At 39.8% G+C, this 12,509-nt stretch overlaps 1 protein-coding gene across 2 annotated transcripts in view; it reads right to left on the bottom strand.

The window, feature by feature from the left end:
- nin (ninein (GSK3B interacting protein)) overlaps positions 1-9,450 on the bottom strand; it is a 134,243-nt gene extending 124,793 nt beyond the window's left edge. For both annotated transcript variants that reach the window (XM_067991638.1, XM_067991639.1), the window contains exon 1: positions 9,236-9,450. The gene's annotated coding sequence lies outside the window, so the exon portion shown is untranslated. The remainder of the gene's footprint in view (positions 1-9,235) is intronic.
- Positions 9,451-12,509: the final 3,059 nt, after the last annotated feature.

The raw sequence follows: 12,509 nt of genomic DNA, 5'->3' as shown, positions 1-12,509 counted from the left end.
CCTAATGGACGTGGGTCCAAAGTTAAAACTCTGCTTAAATCAGCTATGATCCAGCAAAACCAATGATACTTTTATGTTCATATGGTCACTAAGTGAAATAGAAATGTCATATTGGTAATGGCAAGGGTTCTCTTCCAAATTGGAGACATTCTCATCTTAGTTGGGACAGCAAAGGTATATCCCTGCTCATATCTAACCTGCCCTGTTTAGAAAGGGGTGGGGGAAAGAGGGGAGGGAGGTGAAATCAGTACTGTTTCCCGTTCTTTGAGGATCTCTCACTCTCTGTCAAACACACACACACACACACACACACACACAGTTAGAAAGGCTACACAATATTTAAACATCATTATACAGAAGCATAACAGGTATCCTAAAGTTTCTATTGTAGAAAGTCAAGTTAAAGATTTCCTTCTGTGGACTTAATCAATCAATTAGAATGACATTTAATTGAATATTATGTTTCACTGGGTAAAGTACAAATTTTAGAGCCATATAACAAGTTCAGACATATCAGACCTACCTCCTGCTAGGAATCTGCAAGTCTCCCCTAACATGTACAAATTATTCATAGAGATTAATATGAAATGGAGCATGTCATCCTCTTAGACTTTCATGAAACGTATTCTAACGATAGCAGTGAATCCAGGCGACTGGGGCATGTGATAACCCACTGACAAATTACACATGCAATCTCTGAAAGCAGCACATTTCAGAGAGCTGAGACAGACAATGATTTTTAATTGTTATTTATTACAGTCTATTAGTCGCCTTAACAAGGTATTAACGCTCGAAAGAAGCTTAGTAGGAAAGGTGATCAAAGACTCAATTGTATTTGCTGGGAATTTCCATTTTATAAGCTATATGCTTAGTAATACAGTATCTATTTTTGAAAATATTATCTTTTTCCCCAATCTGTTAAGAGCAACAAGGGCTCCCAATCATGGGTTAGCCATAAAGTAAAGCTCTGTCCAGTCTACATTAATTTCATAAGATATTTACAGATGAAGAAGGCTACTAGTTTGAACCAGTGTTCTCTTGCCCCACTCTCACAATTCAGTTTAAAGTGGTTTTCCGGATGTACCTTTTCCATACTGTTTACTATCTTATGTACCTTTATAAGATCATCTCTCAGACGCTTCCTTTATCATCCCATAAAACAACTAGCCTCAGCAGAACACCCACTACAGTGCCAGTGGAATTGTCAAATTTGGCAAAGCAGTCATTCTTTGGCCTTTAAGTGAGATGGCAAAATTTAATGCCAAACCATGGATAACTTTGTGTTCTCAGCCAGCAATCACTATGAATTCACTGGTATCTGCCAGAACTGAATTCATAACCAGAAGAACAGACTTGAATGGCAGAACCACTTGGTTGAATCAGCAATTACACATCATTGATAGATGGGCCTAATCAGTAAAAAATATTACTGTAATCAAACATTAAAAGCAATTTGTTCACAGAAAGTTCCTTTGTCATGATCCCACATTTTCTATAGCAATGATCACAAGATATTTTACTTATAACTAGAAGTAGTTTGTAAGTGTATTTCAAATTGCACAGTAAATATGATTTACGATCCAGATTTGACACTAATAAGCCAGTAAGGCACATCTGCATTACAGAAATGAAACAAACTGTAATGTAGCACCACTCCCACAGAGATGTAGTTTAACAATACTTTGGGTAAAATGGCCACTGGCATGTCAAAACATTCACTGCATCATTAATTTCACTCTTTCAGACAATTACTATGAATTCATTGGAAGCTGCAATTTCTTTCAGACAATCTAACACTTCAAATTTAATATAATATTTTTGCATCTGTTTCAGCCTATTCAGAGAATCTTAGCGGCATTTTGTACTTTTTCATTCTACACATTCAAAATCCACCGATTATAATTATGTCACTGCTATAACATTAATAAGTGCATATTTTGAAAATTGTGATCAAAATTCAGTACTTTTAGGATTAATTCATTTCTATTTTTTTTTAAACTGTTGTGGACATGAACTTTCAGTTGGTACCATGACATACAATAGCTCCCAGATTATCTTTACAGACCAAAGATTTCACGACAAAACTGGCACATTTGAACACTATTTATAACCTGTGCTGATGACAACATGAAATGGAAAGTTATGTAAATCTTACATATCAATGTGTATAAACTGGTTTCATTTACAGTGATAATGTGCAAATTGGATTTTGACCAATTTTTAAACACAGCATATGTACAACTAGCCAGGATATTTACTGGGCCACAATTTTGAAAGCAGCGACATGATACCATAAGTAATGACCAACTGAGGCCGTTTTAAAAGTTTGTTTTCTTTGTGCAGTCACAGCTTTAAAAAAAATGCAATTATCCTGACATCCATTAGTTATTCCAAACAATTAAGCTTTGATTTATTATGCTGTTTTGTTCCACCTGCAGCTCAACAATCAAAATGAAAATGGCCCTCTGATCCAGAAGGGTTACCGTCAGTCAGGCGGGTTTAAATACAAAACTGTGTGGCAGCTTTGTTTAATTTGTCACAAAAAACTTCAGGCTCCATATAATTTGTATTTAATATAATATACTTCTGTAGCTTGCTTCTAGCATCAATTTATTTTTATTATTCTGTCTCCACAGGAAAAATGAGTTTCATCATTGATGTTTTCACCTACCAAACAGCAAGCATTAACTACACAGGAGAGGTTGTTAGCAACCTTTTGTTGTCAGATGATGAGATGCTGTTTTTGGCTAAAATGGCTGGAAAACTAGAACCACCTCAAGGCTTTTTTTTAAAAAAACAAAAAGAGGATCACTTTTTACTTGCGATTAAATGAAAGAAGCATTTTCTCTTTCATGTCAGAGAATTTTAGGTCTTAGGTTGCCTTTAGCTAGCATTACTGAAACATGGGGGGTGATTTTAAACCCCAAGAATGGTGGGAGTTGAAAATAGTTGTTTTTTGGGGTCGCGACTGCAACCCGGCTTTATTTCTGGGTTTAATGTCGGCGCGTAGAAGTACAGGCTTCCCACTGGGAATGCAAAGTTCGAAAATTTTGTGGTTGAGACCCAAAACAACAACTATTTTCAACTCCCACTTGCCCCCAACCCACCCGTTCTTGGGGTTTAAAATCACCCCTATCGTAACAGGAGGTGATAGATACTTTTCTTTATAACATTTTGGACTGTGTAACAACTCAGTAGAATTGTAATGCTTTATTTTGCAGGGCAATAACTCAAGGCTGCTATGTCTCCCAAATATTTCAAACAGTAGGCTACCTGGCGTTATTTGGTGAAATTGGTCAGTTGGTAGAAATTGTAAAACGGGGGCAAAATTCACCAATTTTGCAGAGATATGTCCAGTGCCCCAAGGACACCTGAAAAACATCTGACAACTTATTGGCCTCAGTCGATTTTCAGGTGTCCAGGGCGGCTGCCTAAAACAGGTGCAGATCCCTTGCTTATGCTAATGAGGGGCCTAATGCATGTTGTAGGACCACTCTGAGAAGATGAACTACCTTGTGCGGAGCAGGTGCCAGACCTGCCACCAAAAAAGGTAAGGTTAAAAAAAAGAATTTAAATTCATGTGAAGCTAGGAGGAGCAGGAGTTCTCCTCCTGGCTCCACATCATTCCTGCCAGCTGCGATTGGCCCTCTTACTGCTCCCCCCACCATTTACCTGAGGGCTGCTGCCAGCGAGGCAAGCAACCCGAAATTCATGTGCTGAAATGGGAGAGCTGCCTCTGAAGCTGCGACAGGCGCCAGCAGCTCACCTAAATTATTGAAATGGGGCCCAAAGCTCAATTTCGGGCCAGCCTCGGGTCTCCCGGTTGGGGTGCATGCTGCCAGTGCGGTCCGGGTTCTGGGCCTGAAAACAGGCCCAGATCAATTTTTACCCCTACTAATGAGCAATTAGTTACTGCACTGAGATAGCTGAAAACAAAAGATAGCTGATTTACTTAGTAAAAAAAAGAGATTGTATAGCTATCTCCAGTTTTCATTGGGTCTACGATTCTGCCACCAGGATAAGCCAACTGGATTAATTGTGCAACACTGGGAGCTATCTTACTGATGCCATTCTCCCAGAATCTGGCCTAAACATCTGCTAGCATAAAAATTGGTTTAATTTTTTCTAGCTCTCCTCCCCTGAAGGTGACGGCATGCTGGGGTATGATTCATTGTGTGCCAGCAGCCATTGGGCATCTTCTTGTGCAAGCCTAGACATTAATTGCTGGCAAGCTATTTGACACTGGAATACATCACAGCTGAGCCCAATCCTATTCTCACACAACACCCAACTATCTAGTAGTGATCACCAGTCAGGGTGTAGGATGGGTGTACCAATGCTTCTAAAGATGGGGGAGGAAGCGGGTTGGTGCTTGGGCTGGGGATCCCTCATCGGTACACTGCAAGCGGGGTGGTCTGCACTCTTGACGTTGACCAGTCTTTTTCTTCCACCAGATTCCTGGAGCCTGTTCCACTTTGTCAGGTTTTCATGCTCTCTGTCTCCAATTTAACTAATCTGCTTTAAAAATTCACATATTCTCTGGGTCTATATATATTTCTTTTACTTCTCTTAATTTCTCTCATCATGCCTCCTTTCGTCTTACACTATTATCACTTCTGTCTGTCAACCTTCTCCTGTTCTCCACCAATCACTTAACACCTCATTCTTTTTCTTTTCTTGTGTATATGGTCGTTTTTCATCCCCACTTTCTCTTACACTATTCCTTCTTATGAGCTGCTCATCTGCAATATCTTCCAGTTTTGATGAAGGGCTATGGTTGACTTGATATAAATTAAGTAAGTTGCTGAGAGATACCCTCCCTGTGAAAGATTACAGCTCCTCCTCACGTTGTCCAAGTTCCAATGCCAGCCTCCATCATCATATGAAAGTGTCCTCCTTCTATGGTTTCCTGGGCTTTCCACTAAATCATCAGGCACAGCATCTCATGGTAATGGAGCAACAGATCTCAAAGCAAAGGAAATATTTTGTGGGTAACATCACATCCAGTAAAGGGCAGCTCTTGATGATTATTATGAAGCAACAGTGATGGCAGCCATGAAGAAACCCATGACTCAACCATCTCACTTCCGTTGTGTGAGAGGAAAGCGAGACAGCAAGGAGGGAGTACAATGGTTAGTTTGTAAATAACTGTTGATTCCAACTTTTATACTTGAAAATATATTTTCCATAATTAGAAAAACTGAACAGTAAATGATACACTATGCATTCAGATGCAATCATATACTGCTCCCTATTGTTCTCATTGCATTACATTGTAAAAAGAATAAATAGCGAAATAACAAACCAATAACAATGTTCACAGAGAATGAGTAATTAGAGTAGTGGGGGAAAGATTTAACATAATAAGACAGGGGAGGAGCAAATCTTAGAGCATATGCTGGAGGATTAAGGATAAGTATAATAAAAGGGCAAAGCAGTCTAAAATATTAAGCTTGGAGAAAGTTATGGACAGACACACCGTAGCGCTATTGTTTTATTGATGGTGGGGTTTAACGAAAGAAATAACATGCATTCATAAGTCTTTCATGACCTCAGAATGTCCCAAAACACTTCATAGCCAATGAAGTACTTTTGAAAGGTAGTCACTGTTGTAATGTAGGGAAATGAGGCTGCCCATTTGTACATAACAAGGTCCCACAAAGAAAAAAAAAGAGATAAATGACCAGATAATCTGCTTTAGTGATTTTGATTTAGGGATAAATATTGACCAGGACACTGGGAGAATTCCCGTGCTCTTCTTTGAATAGTGCCATGATTGAATTAAGAAATAATAACAGATCAGTTACTATATTTGGAGTACATTATAGACCACTGAATAATGGGATAGAATAAATAAAAATCCATGGATGAAATTTGTAGGTAATTTAGAGAGGTCTTAGTAGTATCAAAGTTGTAATAATGTAGAACTTTAACAATCTAAGATAGACTGAAATAATGCAAAGGTTTGTGGTCAAAATGGGAAGGAGTTTTTAAAATGCATCTAGGACTGTTCTGTTAATCAATATGGTGCATGTCAACAAGGAAGGAGGCTGTGCTAGATCTGTTTAAAAAAGCAGGACAAGTAAAATACAAAGAACTGCAGAGGACAAGTAAGCAACCTGAAGGAAGGAAAATACTTGGGAAATAGTGACCATAACCTAATCAGATTCTCACTGAAAAATAAAGAACGAGTCAAAGATAAAAGTGTCAGTTTGAAAATTAGCTAATTTCAGTGGAATGAAAGAGGACTTAGCCCAGATTAATTGTTTTGAAAAAGTGGCAGATCAAACAGCAGAGTAGCAGTGGGAGATATCTGAATATGAGGTGGCAAGGTATAATTTAAATACATTCCAACTAGAAGTAAAGAGAATGTGCCAAGGGATTAAATTGAAAAGTAAATAGAGGGGTTACGGCAAAAATTAGGTTTAAAAAAAAGAGACAAATGATAAAATAGGGGGCTAATACATAAAAAAATTATGAAAAATATAAAAACATGGAAGAGAACCAAGACTGGAGATTAGGAAGGTTAAGAGAGAATATGAAAGAAGATTGGCCGTCAACATAAAAGGAAAAAGTAAGAGATTTTATAAACATGCAAGAAGGGTGGCAGATAAAGAGGGGTGGAACTGCTTAGAAATGAAGGGTCATCTTCTACCTGATAGTGAGATACCGAAATAGGTTGGGGACAGAAAACAAAGATATGGGGTAAATGAATGTTTTTTGGATTGGTGGAATGGGAGTAGTTCTGTTCTGGGACCTCTTGTCTTCTGCTTATGTAAATGACTTGGACATAGGCACAAGAGAATTATATTGAAGGTTGCTGATGATACCAAATTAGAGGCAAGGGCAACTCTGAGCAAGAATGCTACAGATCACAGGAGGACACAGAAAGGTTAGCAGCATAGGTAGACAAGATGCAGTTCAATGCAGAGAAATGTGAAGCTGTATATTTTTGGGAAAAGAATAGGGAATGGAAGTAAACCATAAAAGGCAAGATTAACAGAATTGTGAGAGACAGAGATCTAGGGGCGCAGGTACATAGATCTTTAAAGGTGGGTGTACCAGTCGAAAGGGCCTTAAACAAGGCAAAAGGATTCTGAGTTTGAAACATAATGACATTGATTATAAAAGCAAAGAATGCTGAATTTATATAAGACATGGGCTAGGCCATGGTTGGAATATTAAGTGCAGTTCTGGGCACCCCAATATAAGGATAGTAGAGCCATGAAAAAGATATAGTGACAATTCACAAGTTTGACACCAGGATGAAAGATTATAGTTATGCTAAATAGCTTGAAAAATTGAGAATTTTTCACTGAAGCAGAGAAGGGGTGTATCCAATAGAGTTTTTCAAAATTTTGAAAGGTTTTGAGAGGGTAAAAAGTTAAAGATTATTTCCACTGGTTGGTAAAGTGGTAGCAATGGGGAATAGATTCAGAATTATTACCAGAAGCAAGAAGAATTCCCCTCCCCCCTACCAGAGAGAGAATTATTACAACAAGTGGCTACTGAGGCATATACTATACAACAACTTGCAGTGATATAGTGCCTTTAATGTAGGAAAACATCCTACAGCATTGCATAGAAATGTAATCAGACAAAAAAATTACATTCATATATATGATATTTTAAAGGATATATCATTTAAAAAGGAATTAGATATGTATTTCATAAGGAAGAATATAAAAGGACACAGGGAAAGGGCAGGCAAATGGAATTAGAGACAATCCAGTTGAAGGATGTGCACTGACATAAAGGGCGAAATGGCATCCTTCTATCCTGTAATTTCTATACTGTAGTGCAGGGTGGCCCTAAAGACTCCTTTTCTCAACAGGTGTGTTAAAAACTAGAGGCTGGAGATCACCATTATATCTGTCAAAATGCTTCACAAAACTGAAAGTGGAGGTAGCTGCTGCATTGCAACATTGTATGATTTTTAAAAAGCAGCATTATCATTTTAATATGGCCACTTGGTACATTATAAGCAGGGGCGGATTAATGCACGGGCCTATGAGCCCCATACCCAGGGGTCCCAGCCAGATATGGCCCCCGGTATAACTCACCATAACGCAGAAAAACTGCGTACTACCGCGGGGTCAGTTTCATTTAAGTGTAGTACATTGCAATATGATTTGCTTTATTATTAATGCAGTCTGTACAATCTACGGACCTATGTCTTGCATTGTACTACACCTTTGCGTTTTAATGGATCGGTGGAGTGGAGGGCTGTGCAAGTGCAGAGGGTCCCTGAATGTTCTTGGGTCCAAGGACCTAAGAATTTTTAATCTGGCTCTGATTATAAACCACACATTTTAAAAAGCGGACTGCATGTTACTATACAAATACACTTAAAATTACACGGTTTATGATCATGAGAATATAAAAATGAATTGATTTAGAAAGATCAACACTGGATTAAATGAATCTTGACGTGCTTGATCATAGCAATATTTGAAGATTCTGTAAATAACAATCTCAATATTACTGTGATCAGGATAACGAAGCAACAGTGTGCTTAGCAAATACTTACAAATCCCATCAGCCATGGTATACAAGGACAGACTGATAAATTATTACAAATGAGGAACTTGGTCAAATCTCTTGGCCGTTACTGTGTATAATTTGGAATTTGAACTTGATCACAGATCAAAATAGTAGTCACTTACTTTAGACATGAAAGATCTCAATGAACGTCGTCTCCCATCGGTTCCAGTATGAACAGTAAGCTGCTTTCACAAGTTAACGCTTGCGACACAAAGACATAAAACCATGGAGCACCGACACAGAGAAGAAAATGAATCACAAAAAAAAGGCGGGGGTACGGGGGGATCTCAGCGGCTCCAAAGCTCAGCAATGGATCCCGGGAGGGACAGTCAGGAAACTGGCTCACCCTGAAACTCAGACTCCAAACACGCTACCTTTACATTAAAAAAATAGCCAAACACGATCCCTGTTTAGTTAAAGACACGCAGTCAGCCGCAATCTCGGTTAGAAAATCGAAAGTAAACATCACATTCAATAAAAAGTAAAATCATATTCAATAAAGTGTTAGCAACTTCACGGCTCGGAATGCTTTTTGCAGTGATTGGAGAGAAACGTCCTGCCTGTCCTTGAGAATCACCCCTACCGAACCGCAACTTCAAATGGATACTTCCTGCAGCTGTTCGTGCCGGTTACAATGTGCATCTTGTGCTAAACGGTCTCAATCTCATTCAGCAGCAGAAACAACGCTTACCAACTGCTCCTAGATCTCACACCACTGCCCGGCCTCCGCTCGGTTGCCAGCGATCCCGCCTGAAGGTTAGAAAATGTCGATTCTGATGGAGCACATTCGGAGCGAGCAGTCCCCCAAGGGCATCAATACTGACTCGGGCTCAGGGAGAGGAGAGGAGAGGAGCTGCTCTGTCTCCTACTGCCTGTGTCCCTCTCCGCGATCTGCCACTCGCATTGCTCAAGTGCAGCTTTTCAACAGCTTCTGTCATAGGAGGCGACTAATGGTACATCCTCTGCGCATTAAAACGTAAGAGGTCAGGATTGAGCACTGAACCATGTGACACTCTCGCAGATGGGCTCTTGCAGGCGAGCAGTCTGCTTTATTGAAAATTTAGTTTTCTCTCCATTTCAGCGCCTTCTGCAGACTGGAAGACCATTGCACTGAATCGAAAGCAATAAGCAACAATAGGATCGTTCAATTCTCCATCTTTCTGTTTCTCTTTTCCACGTAGTAAAGATAAAAAAAAGCAATTTTCATTGAGCAGTTGAAGAAATTTATGAAACAGATACAAAGTGTCTTTGTGTTTCCAGTTAGAAAATAGATTACCACCGTTTCTGTGAATAGCGTACATTTTAAGGACTAGCTCCCTAGGTGGCTAATTTTCATTAAAAAGTCTCAGGTTCAATTTCTGGCCTGTGCTGAATTAGCTGATTTCAGCCAGGATGACAGTAGGGTTACTACAATTAACCTCATGTCCCTGTGTTAGGTTGGGGAAAACTGGCCAGTGTTCACACTCATGATTGCTATCCGGTGAACTCTACTGGAAGTGCGTGTGTTTGGACATAAGGAAAGGACAAAATTGTCTGTGATAATTCCCACGATCAAATAGCTCACCCATAGATAATGGTCCTTTGGGAAAAGTCCGAAGACAACGTTGCAAGTGGAACCATAACCACATTAAGGAGTTAACAATTGAAGAGAGGAAATGGAAAAAATTGACATCATAAAATATTACAAATTGAGGTTGTGCTTTATGTAATTATTTTTCTAGAAACATGACCCAGTGCCAGCTCATTCCAGTGGTGTGTAATGGATGCTTCTTAAAAGAAAGACAAAGACTCTACCGAAGATCTTCGAAAATAATGCTCTCTGCAGGATGTAAACATTTGAATTTCTTGAGTCCATGGCAGGCGCTACAGAAGGCAGTGACCAGGGCCTTGGGTACTCTTGCTGACTTTATGCTGGTAAACCTTTAAAAAAAAACTGATAAATTTAAACTTTTCTATTTTTAAGTGGAAAACATTATTGTAAGTTTAGTATTAGTTATTGCCCCAAATTCTCTTTTTTTTTGGGGGGGGAGGAGGAGATCTGTGGCCAACATTATGTTGCTTGATTGATGGGTATGACAACCAGTCAAAAACAAAAAGTAATAGGTTTCGCCTTCTGCTCCAAGTTTTTGTATTAGACAAAAAGTGACAATCCTACCGAGATGTCCTTTTTGCCTAGACCTAACCAGCTGAACTCTAGGAAAAGGATCCAAGATCTCCATCCTTCCGAAATGAAGATTTATAAAAAAATTAAAATATTACAAAATATTAAACTAAATTTCCAAAATTATGAAGAGAAAAACATGAAAAACTGCTTAAACATGTCGGCCCCCAAATTCCACAGCCGTTCTCCCACTCTCCTGATGTAATTCTTGTAAACAATTTTACAACACCAAGTTATAGTCCAGCAATCGATGTAATTCTGGCAGGAGATTGACAGAACCCCCAGAGAAATGGCATGCACAGCTGAAAGTAGCTGTTTACGCCATTTCTTTGGTGGTTCTGCCTGTCTCCTGCCAGAGTTACGGTGGGAGATTGGGTGAAACCCAATTAAATTTCAGGGCCGTCATATCTCATTTCAAGTCCAGATTTACAATTACCTGCTGCGTCCCCTTAGAGAGGGGAAATTAATTAGGGCTCTTATGTTTGATTGTAAACCTCTACTAGAACTGCATATTTGTGAACGACAACAACACCTTGCATTTATATAGCGCCTTTAACATAGTAAAACATCCCAAGGCACTTCACAGGAGCGTTATCACACAAAATTTGACACCGAGCCACATAAGGAGATATTTGGATAGATGACCAAATGCTTGGTCAAAGAGGTAGGTTTCAAGTAGCGTCTTAAAGGAGGAGAAAGAGGCAGGGAGGTTTAGGGAGGGCATTCCAGAGCTTGGGGCCCAGGCAGATTAAGGCACGGCCGCCAATGGTGGAGCGATTAAAATTGGGGATGCACAAGAGGCCAGAATTGGAGGAGCGCAGAGATCTTGGAGGGTTGTAGGGCTGGAGGAGGTTACAGAAATAGGGAGGGACGAGGCCATGGAGGGATTTGAAAACAAGGATGAGAATTTTAAAATCAAGGCGTTGCCAGACCAAGAGCCAATGTAGGTCAGCGAGCACAGGGGTGATGGGTGAACGGGACTTGGTGCGAGTTAGGATACAGGCAGCAGAGTTATGGATGAGCTCAAGTTTATGGAGGGTGGAAGATGGGAGGCCGGCTGGGAGAGCATTGGAATCTTCAAGTCTAGAGGTAACAAAGGCATGGATGAGGGTTTCAGCAGCAGATAAGCTGAGGCAGGGGCGGAGACGGGCGATGTTACGGAGGTGGAAGTAGGCGGTCTTGGTGACGGAGTGGATATGTGGTCAGAAGGTCATCTCAGGGTCAAATAGGACGCCAAGGTTGTGAACGGTCTGGTTCAGTCTCAGAGAGTGGGCAGGGAGAGGGATGGAGATGGTGGTTAGGAAACGGAGTTTGTGGCGGGGACCGAAGAATGAGGGACCATTAGGTGAGGACAGCATCAGGCTGGCCTGTGATACTTCTGCAGTCTAATAGTCTGTCAAAACTCACCATTAAGGCTCACACATGAATAATTGCCACTTAGGTAAAGTATTGAAGAAGCCCAGCGCTCATGGAACTTTACTCTAGCAATGAGTCAACAACTTAGGAGAGGAGAAGAAAAAGGAGTAAGAAAAAATATTAATAATGATTAAAAAAAACTTTATTAATATTTCTGAAACACTGTCAAATATACAAAAGAATCAAAGGCATCAAAAACTGACATTCCATCTCTTGATGTGTAAGACTCCAGAGTCAAGAATTGTGGTCCTCATTAGAATCACATTAAAATGTTACTTGACTCTCATCCAGCAACTGCGACTTCACCTGACTGCTAATTAGCACAGTACTTGCAGAGAGCACTATATGTTGTCACAAAACTGCAACTTTTTTTCAGCTCATCAGCACC

This window comes from Heptranchias perlo, chromosome 10 (assembly GCF_035084215.1).
Source record: "Heptranchias perlo isolate sHepPer1 chromosome 10, sHepPer1.hap1, whole genome shotgun sequence".
NCBI lineage: Eukaryota > Metazoa > Chordata > Chondrichthyes > Hexanchiformes > Hexanchidae > Heptranchias > Heptranchias perlo.
The sequence above is the reverse complement of the archived record's forward strand: the minus strand, read 5'-3'. Positions and strand labels throughout refer to the sequence as shown.